Source organism: Camelus ferus, chromosome 7 (genome assembly GCF_009834535.1).
Source record: "Camelus ferus isolate YT-003-E chromosome 7, BCGSAC_Cfer_1.0, whole genome shotgun sequence".
NCBI classification, from domain to species: Eukaryota; Metazoa; Chordata; class Mammalia; order Artiodactyla; family Camelidae; genus Camelus; species Camelus ferus.
In genome coordinates, this window is record NC_045702.1 from 50,195,810 (window position 1) to 50,202,773 (window position 6,964).

The window sequence follows — 6,964 nt, forward strand, 5'->3', positions numbered from 1 at the left end:
GCAAGCAAGAAAAACATCAAACACCAGCAGATTAAATAAAAACTGAAAGAACTATGAAGACTCAACAAAATAGAACTTGTCTCAGTAAGATGGTCATATAAGAAAAGTTTTTAGCTGTTTATTTCTGTTTATTTGATGTATGAATACATCTTTAAAAGTGAACTAATAATAATCAAGGAAGCTTTGGATCCAGAAAAGCAACTAGGGAATTACATCATTCAAGAAGTTTCTCTAGTGTTGTATGAAAGGAGAAAAAGTTAGCAATCCTCACGCCAGGGATGAAGAGGTCCTCAGGCCTGCACAAAACACACATGCTTAAGGCATTGCCACCTACTTCATGGCATCTGACCATGGGGTTTTGGTTTTGGTTTTGGTTTTTCACTTTGGGATGATAGAAAACTTCTATAGATGGGTATTGGTGATAGCTGCACAATAATGTGAATGTACTTAATGCCACTAAGGTATACATTCTAAAAAGGTTAAATGATAAATTTTATGACATGTATTTTTACCACAATAAATGAAATAATTTCAATAACATACAAAAAGCCTTTATAAACCAGTAACAAAATAGAACAACCTAAAAGAAAAATGGGCAAAGAGCAAAAACAGAAACTCAGAACAGGGGAAGAAATTCCAGCATTTATGTGGAAAAATTGTTCAAAACCACTACAAATCAAGAATGCAAGTAAAAGTGACTACAATCATGCTTAATCTTTCAAGTGCCAGAGATATTAAAAACTGAAAATTAAAAAAAAAAAAAACAAAAGAAGTACTTTTCTCTACCTACCGCCAAGATCAGGGTCTGCTTATAGATCTCCTTCCATTGGCTTGGACCTAACGTGTCTCCCACTTTGTACTGACAGCCATCAAAAAAGAGCAGACTCATGGTGCCATCTGTGGACTGCTCCCTGATGCTGTAACTGCCTCAGGAAATGACTTGTGTGGCCAATATTCAACTAATAACCAAACTAAACCAAATCATACACTTAGCAGAAACATTGTAAAAACAAAAGAAGGAAAGACAGAAAACAGAACACCACCTTCAGGAACTGCCACACAGAAAGACAAACAAGAAGCAGCAACAATGTAGAAAGGGCAAAACTCCACAAGGCATCCAGACAGTGGGCCCCCTTGGTCCTGCTTCCTCAATTCTTAGGTTATTGGGGAAAAACAAAAAAAAAACCTCTTTCAGCTCTTAAGTGCAGAACTGACGCTTTGTAAATAGCAACAGAGAGAAAGCACAATAAAAATCAATGTTATGAAAGCAAGATACAGAAAAACATTCTACATGAATTTTATCACTACAGGACTTCCTAATGTATGAAAGGCCGAGTTCAAGATACCAGAAACATTCCCAGATAAAGCATAACAAAGTTCCAAAGTGACATTCTGTGTTATAAAACACAGAGTTACATCTCCATGATCTTTGGCAAACATCTCATACTTCGGTAAATCCAAAGGTATATCCCACAAGCAGTGAGGGATCAATTTAATGATCTGAGTATTTATTCTCCACATAGGAGGAGGTAAGAGGCTGAAAAAATATCTGGCACAAAGCAGGAGCTCAGTAAATATTTGTTGAATTGAACTGAAACAAGTGGTAGAAGGTGATAAAGATGACCTGTATCAACTGATTAAATTTTCAGACTACTGTCCCAACTTTCCACCTGACATAACCTATGAAAAATAACTGGCCTTACTGATAGAGGATCTTTTCCACTTGGTATCACAAGTACTAACTAACCCCCAGCAACGTGCTCAGAGGCTCAGTGAAGACTCATCTCCCAAGAATCAGTATCTTTGACCCAATTCCTGCTGACAAAAATATAGAAATTTTAAAGTATTGGCTGGAGAGGGGATGCAGAAAATGCACAGGTGATCAAAACCAAATTCTAACAAGAGAGACTTATTGATAGATAAGCTACCTCATGGAGATTCACTCAAATACCTCTTTCAATTTCCTCATCTGAAAAATGGGAGAAGAACTCAATCAGTGGCTTTCAAGCTTCTTCAACTGCTGCTTACGCTGAAAAATACATTTCATATTAAGTGCAGTATATTTATACATTTGTAGAAACATGCTCATCTATGTAAAATTCAAACATCAGTTCTGCAAAATAATACTTAAATCTTACAGTGTGTGTGCACTCTGGTATATTGTAGTGTGTTTTATTCTATTCCATTGTTAGACTGCAACTACTAAATTGATTTCATGGCACACTAATAGTTCATGGCATGCAATTTGGAAAGCACTGGACTAGATGATTTTTTCCAATTCATTAAATAAAAAATGATTTTTACTCAGAAGCAATTTAAAAATATCTACCACTCCCAAATACTAGTTCCTCGATGACCTTTTCAAAGCTAATGCCTGAATGAAATAATTCCTACAACATCTTTGCCTTCCCTTCTTCCTCACAGTGAATATCCATGATCCTTTCCACTCAAAAGACTTTAAATGTAATTTTCCCAGCGTGCGTGATTACTGACAAACCTGATAACAGAAGCAGGCACAAGGGATTCTGCAATAAAAAATTAAACATCTACCTAAAGAACTCCCTTTTACCCATAACGAAGTACACCTGAATCTTTGTAAATCATCAGGCAGTAGCTAAATCAGGCAAAAGTCAAAATGATACTCATGCAGCAGGAACAGACCACATAAATCTTGATTTTAATTAAAGATATTTCAAAGTAGTTGCATTCACCCTTCCAAACTACAGAATTTGTTCCTGAAATAAGAATATTCTGACTTTCTAGAATAGCATCTATTGTCACTTTTGTAGACTTTCTTAATCGGCTGCCTTCTGCTGCAACACCCCCACCTCATCCCACCTCATTTCCACCAACTTTAGTAATGCCCCAAACTGGTGGGTGTGCAGGAATCTCTGGTGAAAAATGAGCTTGCTTTGCATAAAACAATACTTCTCAATCACAATTGGGTTTGTTTGGTTTTTTTTTCAGTATATAGCTGGGGAAAGACCTTGTTTACTTCTTCCTATTATAGCTGAAAAAACCCACCTAAAGTGTTGTCTTCTCAAAGGTTTTACAGTCTTGATGTGGAATCCTAGCAGTATCACTTGTGCTTGTAAATGATTTCAAAATTCTTTACTCTAAACCTTCTCTTGGTTTCTAAGTCCACAGGGTAAAAAAGAAACAAACTCTTCTTTATTATTTATAAATTGTATTTATATTCAAATTTATAATAAATTATAAAAATAAATAATTTGATCATTATAGTTTATAAAATAAAATGCAAAGCCTACAAGTTTTAAATTTAAAAAGCACTTCAATTTATAAATATCAAAGAAATACTAATGTCAAAAACTTAGGTCCATTGTAATCCTATAATCAAAGCATTGTGTATTTTCCAAAATTGGCAAGATATATTTTTATCTCTAAGTTTTGAACTACTAATTCTGGAGGAAAAACAAACACCATTAACTTCCTCTTCAGTCACTAGCTATCTGTGCCATGTGTTTTTATCGCTTCCTGCCACAAGCAAATACATTTGGAACAAAGAAAGTTATTCAAAAGAAAGTTCTCCAGGTTAGCCTAAAATCGTTCTTTCAGGAATTAAGAAAGAGTGTAAACATATTTAAATAATGGTACAGGATGATAAAACTATTCAGAAAACCTTCACATTTCTTTATTACATGATTTCATCTAAGGCTCAAAGAGATTTGCAAAGATTATCTGATAAATAAACTGAGTTGGTTAAGTAACTTCTTCACCCACACAGCTAATGAAAGGCAGAGGCAGAATTTAAATCCATTGTTTCATACTCAACCTCATGGTGGATAGTATATCACACCATTTTCCCTATAAGCCTTTTGGTCTAATTGTAGATTTTTATTTTGGCCTATTTATCCAAACAGCATGGGTTTTTATGTGAGAATGGTGGGGAAAGTGATCAAGAGAGGTTGTAGATAGTGATAAAAATACAAGGACTGATTTATCATCTTACAGCCCAAGTTGTGTTCAACAATTACTTATTGAATCCTAGATACCTGGTGGTACATCAAATACTAGGGAATCCCAAACAAAGATACAAATTATAGCTCTTGCCCTAAGGAGTTAGTAAGAAATTTAGTAAAAACTAAGTCAGCTTTGGCTGCTATAACAAAATACCACAGACTGAGTGGTTTAAGCAACAGAAATTTATTTCTCACAGTACAAGACCAAGGTTTTGGCAGATTTGGTGTCTGGTGAGGGCTCTCTTCCTGGTTTGCAGATGGCTGCCTTCTAGCTGTGCTCCCATAGCCTTTCTTGGGTGCATGCCTATGGAGAGAGCTCTCTCACTCTCCCTCTTCCTCTTCTTATAAGGAACTAATCCCATTGTGAGGGTCTGTACTTATGACCTAATCTAGACCTATTAATCTCCCAAAGTCCCACCTCTAATATCATCACACTGAGGGCTAGGGCTTCAATATATGAATTTGCAATGTATGAATTTTAATATATGAATGGACTTCAACACACAAATGGACTTTAACATATGAATTTAAGCCCATAACAGGAACTTAACAGGTAAACAGATAATCACAATTAGTTTGATGGAGTTTAAAATTATTTCTTCACCTTCCAATTAAACATCTGTCCAAGTTTACTTCTAAGACTAATTTGTATGATAACCAAGGGGGTCTAGATTCTTCCTTTTCATCAACAAAACAATTACATGCTACTATTTTACTTGCAATTTTTAAAATCTGAGGCCCATAAAAATACTATATTCAAAAGGAATTTGGGGAAAGCAGAAATTACTGAGAAGAAGAAAAAACTGTGTGTGTGTGTATATATATATACACACATATATATATAGTATAATAATAAAAGAGATTTTAAAAGCTAGGTAATTTTGTTTATTAGTGGTGCAAATTAGAAAGAATAGAAGAAAAAGAGGAAAGCAATGATCTTAATTTCAGTGTATTATTTAACAGCCATTTCACCAAAAATGTAGGTTTTTATAGAACAATGACTCTATTACATCTTACTTTCTGGTCATCATTGTTCTCTTGTTTCATAATCTTATTTTTGTGAAACTTTTATCTTGCAATACTGAGGTCTTTTTATAACCCAGCTTATATCATTTTGGGGGAAGACAAGCCATATATGTATACATGTGTCTGACTCTCTCTGTATATATATCATTATATATATTTTTATATTATAAAATGATATATATAAAATTACATACATATAAAATTTAGAAATGGGACAATTCATGTGTTAGCTAAACATTTATTTACAAGTTAAACTCTTTTATGTATTCCATATTGTGCTCACATAAAAATATCTCATGCTCATACAAATGTGAGAAAATCACCTCTTGGGAGAATTCACTTTAATTAACGTGTCTTTGAGTTTTTCAGCACTTGGTTTGCACCTTAGCGATGTGTGTGAACTCAAGTACGACTAAGTGTCATAATGTCAGGTGATACTGGCTGATTTCCTCAACACACAGTAGTAGCAAAAGTCCTTGGACGGTCACGGTTGTGTACCTGTGCTCTGAAGCCTCTCCAAGGACCACTAGGCTTTACCACACCCTACAAGGCCCGAGGATTTTGGCTCAGTAGGTTCAAGTGGAGCCTGGGAACTTGTGTAGTAATAAGCCCAAGCTGATTCTTACCAGACAAGCCTGAAAAACACTGGTATCATGTATGGGAAGGCTGAGAAGGCTGGAAATGTGGTTTGCCATATATTGTGGACACCAGGAATATCTCATGAGTATTGGCAATATTTTTAGACCATGACAAGCCATGGAAGATTTTGAGAAAGGAAATAATCAGATTTGTGCTTGTAGGAGTCACAAGGTAACACTGTACAATTATGCCAAATGCAGGAGAGACTAAAGACAGACTAGTTGGAAGCCTACTACAATAGTTGCAGTAAGAACTAGTAAGTCCTAAAAGTTGGCAACAAAAACAGAGGATAGAGTCAATAAAGACTGAAGCCAACTTGATGCGGAGGGGAGCAGAGTAAAAATTGCAGAATGGCACCACTGTTTTAAGCCTAGGTAGCTAAGAAGTTATCTATGATGTTAATAGAAAGAAAGAAGGCTAAAAGGATTTAGACTAGGTGAAGTAGGAGCAAATGAATTAATAAATGAGTGGTCAAAAGAAAGACCATTTGCTGGGACAGGAAACAGGTTTTTATCACAGTTCTAGCATTTCCTTGCTAGGAGGTACTAGACACATCTCTTCGGCTCTCTGAACCTCAGCATTCTCATTTATAAATCATGCTAGTAAAACTATTTTGCGGGATTGCTGAGAAGATTAGATGATATTATACATAACACTTGATCCACAGTAGGTGCTTAATAGACAATTCCATTTTTGCCTGCTTTTATTTTCACTACTTCAACTTTCAGTGACTTAAAGCCATTCCAGACACACCATAGATACTCAATATACACTTGCTGAATGAATGAATTACTACTGCTATTAACTATTCTATTGAAAACTGAGAAAAGATCATGGGATTTGCCCATTAGACAGTAATTGGTACACTTAGGAGAGTGCTTAAATGCCTAGGGGTTTTGAACACTTGGGGAAGTCAGTCCAAGGGTTTTGGTGAGGGCATGCTAAATCAAGTAGTATCGTAGAGTAAAAGTTTTTCTGGGTTTAATTTGTTCTTTTATTCTGCATGTTAAAGAAATAAAAGCTTCCAGTTAGAAAATAAAAATCTGCTTTATTAATATTAACAGTTTGAAAAATACCTTGTACTTTATTTAGAGTTTTTACAGTATATTATCTCATTCTATATTCTGTCCCTTGAGTTAAGGTATTCAGTTACTACTAGCATCATTTCTATTTTAAAGATGTGCAAACTGAGATTCAAAGGAGCTGAGTGACATTTAAGGCATGAGTGTCAGAGCCACAAATTTAACTGAGGTATTTTGACCACAAGTTTGTTGAGTTTTCCACTACCTACACTTATCAAGCCCATTCATATTATTCCA

General features: G+C 35.1%; 1 non-coding gene across 1 annotated transcript; it reads left to right on the forward strand.

Moving 5' to 3' along the window:
• The first annotated feature begins 234 nt into the window (after nucleotides 1–234).
• On the forward strand, nucleotides 235–360 carry LOC116665118. Its single transcript, XR_004321690.1, has one exon. It is a non-coding gene; the product is annotated as a U6atac minor spliceosomal RNA (small nuclear RNA).
• Nucleotides 361–6,964: the final 6,604 nt, after the last annotated feature.